The sequence below is a fragment of the Petaurus breviceps genome, unplaced genomic scaffold (assembly GCF_028583685.1).
Source record: "Petaurus breviceps papuanus isolate PSGF00001 unplaced genomic scaffold, PetGlider_PUasm1.0 90700, whole genome shotgun sequence".
NCBI lineage: Eukaryota > Metazoa > Chordata > Mammalia > Diprotodontia > Petauridae > Petaurus > Petaurus breviceps.
In genome coordinates, this window is record NW_027187315.1 from 9380007 (window position 1) to 9389269 (window position 9263).

The 9263-nt window shown below is 40.4% G+C and overlaps 1 long non-coding RNA gene across 1 annotated transcript; it reads left to right on the forward strand.

The window, feature by feature from the left end:
• Positions 1-3072: 3072 nt before the first annotated feature.
• On the forward strand, positions 3073-4391 carry LOC138144448 (uncharacterized). The gene is made up of 2 exons (XR_011163957.1): positions 3073-3207; positions 3710-4391. It is a non-coding gene; the product is annotated as an uncharacterized lncRNA (long non-coding RNA).
• The last annotated feature ends 4872 nt before the right edge of the window (positions 4392-9263 follow it).

Sequence of the window (9263 nt, forward strand, 5' to 3'; positions counted from 1 at the left end):
AGGGAAGATTCCAAAACCGACTGTGGGGGTCCCAGGCTTCAGAAATGGTCATTATAAACAATTTTCGGACAGAGTTGGGGCTTTTTCTTATTACATTATTTTTAAAAAGCAACAATTTGCCAATTAGAGATCGGTCTCATAACCTTTTGGCAGCAGACTCGGAAATACTCCAGACCGATAGAGACAACTTAGACAAGGAGTGAGAGTAGGCTTTTGTCCCAAGATTCATTGCCAAGAAGAAAGAAAACTGGCAACTTCAAAAACAAATAAACAAACAAACAAAAAACAAAGAACTAGCACTTGGAGATGAGAGATTGGGTTAAAGACACATATCGCTCCTCAAGCCACAAATGAATTCTGTGCTTGCCACATCTTTTTGTTCTCAGAGGAGTTAGCATTTTGGAATCTCTCTAAACCACAGTTAACGAAAAACTTACTGTGAAGATCCCTGGCCTACCCCTAGTCCTTTCTTCCTTGTTCTTTCCCTCTTGCTTCTCCTTTTATTCTCTTTCTTTGACTTCTAATCTTTTCTCCTCTCCTCTCTTTTCCTACTGTTATTCCTCTTTCTCCACCTCTGTCTTTCTTCTCTCTATATATCCTCTTCCTTTCTATCTTTGTTCTCCCTTCTTTGGCATAAGTTGATATTTGCAATGTTAGCTGATTGAACCATCCAAAGACAAATTTCCAGATGCTCTTCATCTGCCCTATTTCCCTTAACTTGAATCTATCCTTAATTCCTATCCTGAGTGTGTTTGATTTCTGCTGTTCAACATAGTTAATTATAGTTCTGGCTCTGGTTTTCTTTGTAGGTTTCATTCATTCGTTTGTAAGGTATGGCTCACCCAAATAGGTGAAATTTTGGATTGTCCCCTAAAATATCTCTTTGCTCAAACCCAGAATTTCTCTTTGAACCTCATATCTAGGTCTTCCGATGATATGGGTAAAAGAGTCCTAGCTCATGTACCAGTCTCCAAGGTAACAATGTGTACTCAGTATAGGGCAGCCTTTGTTCCCACAGAAAATACAGAAAACACAAATGACTCAGTGATCCATGAATGATACAATTTTCCTTACCTTTCCATTGAATCCTACCTTCATTTAGTGACTTATATAGGTCTTAAGTCTACATACATTATGGGTTGGAATTACCTCTTTTTTTTTTACATTTTATTTAGTGTTTTATTTTTCCCCAGTTACATATAAAAATAATTTTTAACACTCGTTTTTAAAAACCTTGGGCTCCAAATTCTCTCTCTTCATCCCTCCCTACCACACCTCATTGAAAAGATAAACGATTTGGGGTGGCTAGGTGGCACAATGAATAGAGCACTGGCCCTGGAGTCAGGAGGACCTGAGTTCAAATCCAGCCTCATACACTTAACACTTACTAGCCGTGTGACCTTGGGCAAGTCACTTAACCCCAACTTCCCTCCAAAAAGAAAAAGAAAAGATAAGCAATTTGATATAGGTCATACATGTGTAGTCATGCAGAACATATCCCTATTAATCATGTTGTGAAATAAAACAGACCCCCAAAAAAACCCTCAAAAAAATAAAGTAAAAAAAATATGCTTCAGTATGTATGCAGACACCATCAGTTCTTTGTCTGGGGATGAATAGCATTTTTTTCATCATAAGTTTGAGTTGTCCTGGATGATTGTTTTGCTGAGAAGAGCTAAGTTATTCACAGCTGATCATCTTACAATATTTTACTTTATGCACAATATATTTCACTTTGCATCAGCTCATGCAAGTCTTTACAGATTTTATTTTCCTTTTTTTTTTTTTTGTCTTTTTGGAGGAAGCAAGGCCAGGCAATTGGGATTTAGTGATTTGCCCAAGGTCACACAGCTAGTAAGTGTTAATTGTCTGAGGCCAGATTTGAATTCAGGTCCTCCTGACTCCAGGGCTGTGTAATGGTAATGGAAATTTGAAGATCTTCTCTGCCCCTTGTATTTGCAATCAAACAGGTACTTAGCACCTTGTTCCAAGCTCATGATTGTGTCAAGTATTAAGACCCAGAACTTGTGCTGAATAAATTGAGAGCTCACTATACTGTATAATCAGAACCTTGAAGATGTTCACAGCAGCAGCAGTCTAGAAAGCTGCTCGCACTTGGTACTCTATTCACTGCACCACCTAGCTGCCCTCCAGGTTTTTCTGAGAGCATCCTGCTTCTCATTTCTTATAGTACAGTAGTATGAAATTCCCTTTTAAATGGATGAACTTGAGTTTGATAGACAACCTCTGATTTGTTGGTGAGCCCCTTCCTCACCCAGGGACTCAAAGAGATCACTGGCCTCACAGCATTTCCCTTGGGGTTTGTAGTCCTCCTGAAAGGAAATAAATATACAACAAAGCTATCATGTAAATGTTGCTAGAATGGCAGTCTCCTTTATGGTGAATCCAACCAATTCATTAATCACTTGTCTTCAATGAAGCATATACCAGTAGGTATCCCCAGATTTCTCTATTAAGTTATGTTCACACCCTCCATAGGCAAATCCAAGTTTTAAGGAGGAGGGTTCACTGAGACAAAAGTTCATTCCCACAACAACTGAAGTAACTAACGATGTGCTGGGCTGATCAATACCTTTATCAGATGAGAATACTATTGCAATTAATCAGTCAATCAAAAACATTAAAGTGAGAAAAGTTCTTGAACAATTCGGAAATATAAGTCATTGCAGCAGTGAGCTCTTCCACCCAGCGTGCACTTGCCTCCCCGCTGCCTCTAGGTGCGGCACCACCTCCTCTCTTCTCTTAAGGGTTTAAACTTGCCACTTCAAAGTTCGCCATGGATGATGCTATTGCTGCTCTTGTTGTTGACAATGGCTCTGGAATGTGCAAAGCTGGCTTTGCAGGAGACGATGCCCCTTGGGCTGTCTTCCCTTCCATTGTTGGGCACCCCGATATCAGGGTGTAATGGTGGGTATGGGCCAGAAAGACAGCTATGTGGGGGATAAGGCCCAGAGCAAGAGAGGTATTCTGACCCTGAAGTACCCCATTGAACATGGTATTGTCACCAACTAGGATGACATGGAGAAGATCTGGCATCATACTTTCTACAATGAGCTCCATGTGGCCCCTGAAGAGTACCCTGTGCTGCTCACAGAAGCCCCCCTGAACCCCAAAGCCAACAGAGAAAAGATGACTCAGATTATGTTTGAGACCTTAAATACCCCAGCCATGTACGTTGCCATCCCTGTCCCTGTATGCCTCTGGTTGTACCACTGGTATTGTGATGGACTCCGGTAATTGTGTGACCCACACTGTGGCCATCTGTGAAGGTTATGCCCTTCCCCACGCCATCCTCTGTCTGGATCTGGCTGGCCATGATCTGACAGACTACCTCATGAAGCTCCTGACTGAGAAAAGGTACGGTTTCACCACCACAGCTGAGAGGGAAATTATGCGTGACATCAAGGAGAAGCTGTGTTATGTCACCCTAGACTTTGAGCAGGACATGGCCACTGCTGCATCCAGCTCCTCTCTGGAAAAGAGCTATGAGCTCCCTGATGGTCAGGTTATCACCATTGGCAACGAGAGGTTCCAATGCCCAGAAGCTCTCTTCCAACCATCTTTCTTAGGTATGAATCCTGTAGAATCCACAAAGCTACCTTCAACTCAATCATGAAGTGTGATGTTGACATCCGTGAGGATTTGTATGCCAACACCATATTGTCTGGTAGTACCACCATGTACCCAGGCATTGCTGACAGGATGCAGAAGGAGATTACAGCCCTAGCTGCCAGCACAATGAAAATCAAGATCATTGCCCCACCTGAGTGCAAATATTCTGTCTGGATTGGAGGCTTCATCCTAGTGTCTCTTTCCACCTTCCAGCAGATGTGGATCAGCAAGCAGGAGTATGATCAATCTGGGCCCTCCATTGTCCACCGCAAATGCTTCTAAACGGACTGTTTGCGTTGTTTTTTATATTTTTTGTCAAAGGGTGTGACATGATAATTGCCCAAAAAAAGAGATGAGATTGGCATGGCTTTATTTTTGTGTTGTTGGTTTTTTTGGGGGGGTGCTTGACTCAGGATTTAAAAACTGGAACAGTGAAGGTGATGAGCAGTCTAGGTATGTTGGAGGCAAACATCCCCAAGCTTCTCCAGGGTGTCTTCAGGACTCTGATTGTACATTTGTTTTTTTTAATAGTCATTCCAAATACTGTCTAATGCATTGTGATAGTTACAGGCCTTTGTGAAGGCTGTCAAGGAGTGATGTAACAGATCCCGAGGGGGAGGTACTAGTATAGCTTTAAGTGTAAATTATGTAATACTTAAAAAAACTTTTTGTATCTTCCATCTTAATACTTGTTCCTTTTTTTTTTTAATTGTCAGCCATATGGAATGGCTCCCTAAATTCCCTCCCTGCCCCCAACATAGATGTGAATGAGGACTTTTATAGTCTCCCTTTGAGTTTTGAGAATGGTGCCAGTACTTGGGGGAGGGGAGGAGCTTTACCTGTACACTGACTTAAGACCAGTTTAAATAAAAGTGCACACATTAAAGAAAAAAAAAAGAAATATAAGTCATTGATTGGATGAAATGGAATGATACTGCACAAGTATGTTAGTATTGGCTGAAAAGACTCAGTCATGTCCTATAGACTTTAGATAAAATAACTAATCAGTCCTGAACTCAGAATTCCAGAGTCTGCCCAGCAGAGAGGGGAAAGCTAAGCCCCAGAGAGGGAATTGTTTAAGGGGTGGGGGGAGAGAAAGAGAAAAGCTTCTGACTTTTTCTACCCTTTTCTTCCCCCATTCCCCATCAAGTATCCTTGCTATGCCCTCTGCTTAGAATTCTAGGAGACACTCAAGGGCTTGGGGTATTGCTCATGAGCCCCTACCAGTGTACATCCCCATTAATTATCAGTTGATACCAATAATTTTTAAATTATCTCTCCTGGATCTATTTTCCAGGTCAGTGGTTTTCCCAATTAGATATTTCACATTGCCTTATATTTTTTTCATTTGTTTGGATCTGTTTAACATCATCTTGATTTCCCATAAAGTCACTAGCTTCCATTTGCTCCAATCTAATTCTGAAGGAATGATTCTCTTCTGTGAGCTTTTGAGATTCTTTTTCCCTCTGGAAAATTCGGCTTTTTAAGGCATTCGTCTTTACTCTTTACCAAGGTTAACCTCTCTATTTGCACAAGCAATCTCATCTCATTCCATCTCCTCCAACAGGTTGTCCCCTCTGTGATTCCTACCCTATCACCTATCACTTAACCCAAATTTCCCTGCCATCCTCCCTCCAAAAAGACAAAAAAAAAAAAAACCCAAAACAAAAAATACCCTCATTTGATTCTTCCATCTCCACTATTATCCTATATCTCTTCTGTCCTTTGTGGCTAAAATTCTCGAAAAAGTAATCTACAATAGGTGCCTCCACTTTCTCTCACTCTCTTCTTGACCTGTTACAATATGGCTTCTGACCTCATTCCACTGAAACTTATCTCTCCAAAGTTACCAATGATTTTTTAATTGCCAAATCCAATGGCCTTTTCTTTGTCTTCATTCTTCTTAACTTCTCTGCAGCCTTTGACACTGTGGGTTACCCTCTTCTCCCTAAATTTTTTTTTAAAGCAATTGGGGTTAAGTAACTTGCTCAAGGTTACATGGCCAGTTATTTCTGGGTGTGGTGCTGAGTATCTGAGCCCGGATTTGATCCAGGTCATCCCGACACTGGAGCCAGTACTCTTACTCGCTGAGCCACCGGGCTATTATTATTATTATTACATCATTGTCTATATCTTTTTGTGATTCAGGTAATTTTGTCTTTGTGCATTTTTATGATAAGGCATGTGCAACATATAAGGTAATGTTACTATTAGATTCTTGTTTATGGTTCCTTTCAGCATGATGTAGTTTCCTGTTTCATCTCTTTTTATGTTGTGAATTTTTGGTTTTGCTTTGTATGATAGTAAGATTGCAACTCTTGCTTAAATTTTTTTTTTTACCTAATAGCAAAGTTTGTTCAAGTCCCTCATTTTTATTCTGTGTATGTCCTTGCTTTATAGGTATATTTCTAGCAAGCAACATATTGTGGGGTTTTGCTTTCTTATACAATCTGTCACTCTCATTTTATTAGGTTTTAAAAATCCTTTGACATTTAAAGTTATGAGACTTAAGATGATATTTTCCTTTATTTAGCCATAATTTTTTTTCCTTAATTAGGATTTATTCTGTTGTTCCTCTTCCTCTTTAAAAACAACACTTTGTGTCTTTGGTAGTTTTTTGCTTATCTCCTTTAAAGAAACCCTATTCTGATAGGCTCTTATCTTCTCCTTCTTAATCCCCTTCTCTCCATTCATCACCGCTTTCCTTAATTTTGGAGTATTAATTATTAATTCCTTTTACTTTTACTTAGTTTTCTAATTATTCCCCTCTTTTCCCCCTCTCAATTAAGTAGTCAAATAAAATCCACTCTTCAACTTGTTTTTTTTCTTTTTATTTTCTTTACCTTTTTTCTAAAAAAGGATTTCTTTCCCTCATTCTCAAGATTGATTCTCTTCCCTTTTTGTCTATTCTAGACTTTTATTCTTTCATTAATGGTCCTTATAATTATTTATTCCTTCTTTAGTCTCTGTATTTCCTTAATGGAGTTAAAGCTTCTATCTATTTTGAGTTCTCTCTACTAATCACATTCTTTGTTGACATCTTAATATTCTTGCTACTCCTGCCCCCACCCTGTGATCCTTAAGGATCAGAGAAATAATCTAGTAGTTCTCTATCTCATGACTCAGAAGTACTTTGCCAATCCTTTGTTGTTGTTCAGTTGTTTTTCAGTCACATCTGACTCTTTGTGATACTAGATACTAGAGTGGTTTTCCATTTCCTTCTCCAGCTCATTTTACAGATAAGGAAACTGAGGCAGTTAAGTGACTTGCCCAGGGTCCCACAGCTAGTAAGTTTCTGAGGCCAGATTTGAACTCAGAAAGAATAAGTTTTCCTGATTCCAGACCCAGCACTCTATTCACTTTGCCACATTTATAGACCTGATCATATGCAAATGGTTCACTCTAAATCTAGTAACCTCTGAAGGTACAAATGGGTTGCTCAAAGTCAGAAAACCCACCCTTTTATCTCATTGTCTCCATTGGCTGTCCCTTATAGTTTGTACCTTCATCAAGTAGATTAGGAGGACTCAATTTATCAGAGATTCTCTAATCAATCTCCAGACAAATAAGAAAAAGGAAAGAATAGTTCAGAAAAATTTGATCTGCAACAGATTATATAAAGAAGGGCAGCGAGGTGGCACAGCAGATAGAGCACCAGGTCTGGAGGAGTTCAGACCTGAGTCCAAATTCAGTCTCAGACACTTACTAGCTGTGTGATCCTGGGCAAGCCACTTAAGCCTATTTGCCTCAGTTTCCTCATCTATAAAATGAACTAGAGAAGGAAATGGCAAACCACTCCAGTATCTTTGCCAAGAGAATCCCAAATGGGGTGATAGAAAGTCAGACACAACTGAAATGATTGAACAATAAAAACACAGAGTATCCTGGATCTTGAATTTGGAGGGACATGTTGGGGAGAAGAGGAGGAGGAAGTCCCATCAAAGAACACATTAGCAGTCAGTGGGAGGAGGAACCATCAGGGTCCTAGGGGGTCCTGCACACAAGCAGTGATTAGTCTGGAGCCTGGGAAAGTGTGGATGATTTGAGTATGAATCATGGAATGCATGTACTATTCAATGCTGATCAAAGAAGAGCCAGAAGGAGAGAGAGTGAAACCGTCTTCCTTTCCTTTTCTCTCTCTCCAGGGGGGAGCCAAGTGCCCTATGTGTTATCTATTTACTTTCACTCTGTCCCCTCCCCACACCACTCCTACCCCTGGCCCATCCTTGCCCAATAGACTATAAAAAGCAGCCAGATTTCAGGAAGTTTCAGCCCTTTCATAAATGTTCACTTTTGTTTTCTAAGACTTTACAATGTGAAAAAACCCGTTTACTAACAAAGAACCCACCTGTTTGGTGGATTTGACTGAATAGGATTTCTCTTTTAGAGATAAAAAACATATTTATTCAACTTACCCTAACTAGGCACTGAACTGAGAGGAGGAAATGGGGTGGGAATGTTTGACTTTCACCCAAGCCTTGCACAAGTATGGGAGATGCTCCTTTGGCAAAGGAGAGCAGTGAGCCAAGGGAAATACAAGCCACCATTTCAGTGAGAGTCACCTAGGGCTTTTGTACCATGTTTCAGAAGTAAACCTCTGAGGGACAGGATGTTTTCAAGGACAGCTTGCAAGTGGTTGGTATAGATTAGAGGTAAAGACAAGGATAATACCTGTACAGCTGGTAATCCAGAGATCCCAGTAATGCACAAACTTGCTCATGAACTTCCTCAGGTAGTGAGAGTGGAATGAACCTTCTCTGTTTGGTTTTAAACCAAGTGTAAACAACTTGGAGAAAAAAAAAAGATATCTATTCAGCTCTGGTTTCTTTATCTGGAATATTTAGAAGTCTTCCCCTCTATTCCAAGCCATTTTTCTGGGACAGTCAGTTGTTGGGAAGACCCACCACCCCCTCTTGTCTTTCCCCATTACCTCTTCCACCTGATCCAAGCTGTCCTAGAGACCACTGAAGCTCACTGGTGGTGGGAAATCCAGCAACCAACCACCAGTAATGATCTCCTGCCTTAGCTTTCCCTTTCCTCTCCTTCCCTAGAAATCCAGACCCCATCATAGCCACTTGACCATTTACACAGCTTGGGTGAGATGGGATTCACCAAGTCTTTTCTTTCTGGTGAAATGGAGAACTAGCAGACCTTTCCATTTTCTTCCACCACTACATCTTCAGGTCCTCCAGGTCTTAGCATGTGCCCTTCAACTATGCCCCACAAGCTCCTGGCTCTGTCATCTGACCAACTAGGACTTTCTATCTTCCCTGTTGATGATTCTTAGGAATTTCAGGACTTTCCATCCACCCTGAAGCTGAACTTTCTTTTCAGTATTCCCTCCCCCAATTAGAGAGTGAGTGCCTTGGGAGCTGGGATGGTCTCACTTTTTGTCTTTTCAGTCCTTAGCATGGTGCTTGGCACATACTAAATGAATGCTAAATGTTTTTTCATTCATTCATAAAAATGAAAAATTAAACTTTTTATTTTTAGAAGAAGCAGGCAACTTCTTTGTGGCCAAACTTACAGGTTTAGGAAATAGAAGATCCTGGTGTGTCTGTTACTGATTTTTAAAAGTATTGTACTTAGTAGAACAAAGTGTAACTTTGAAGGCTCTCCTCATACAAGGT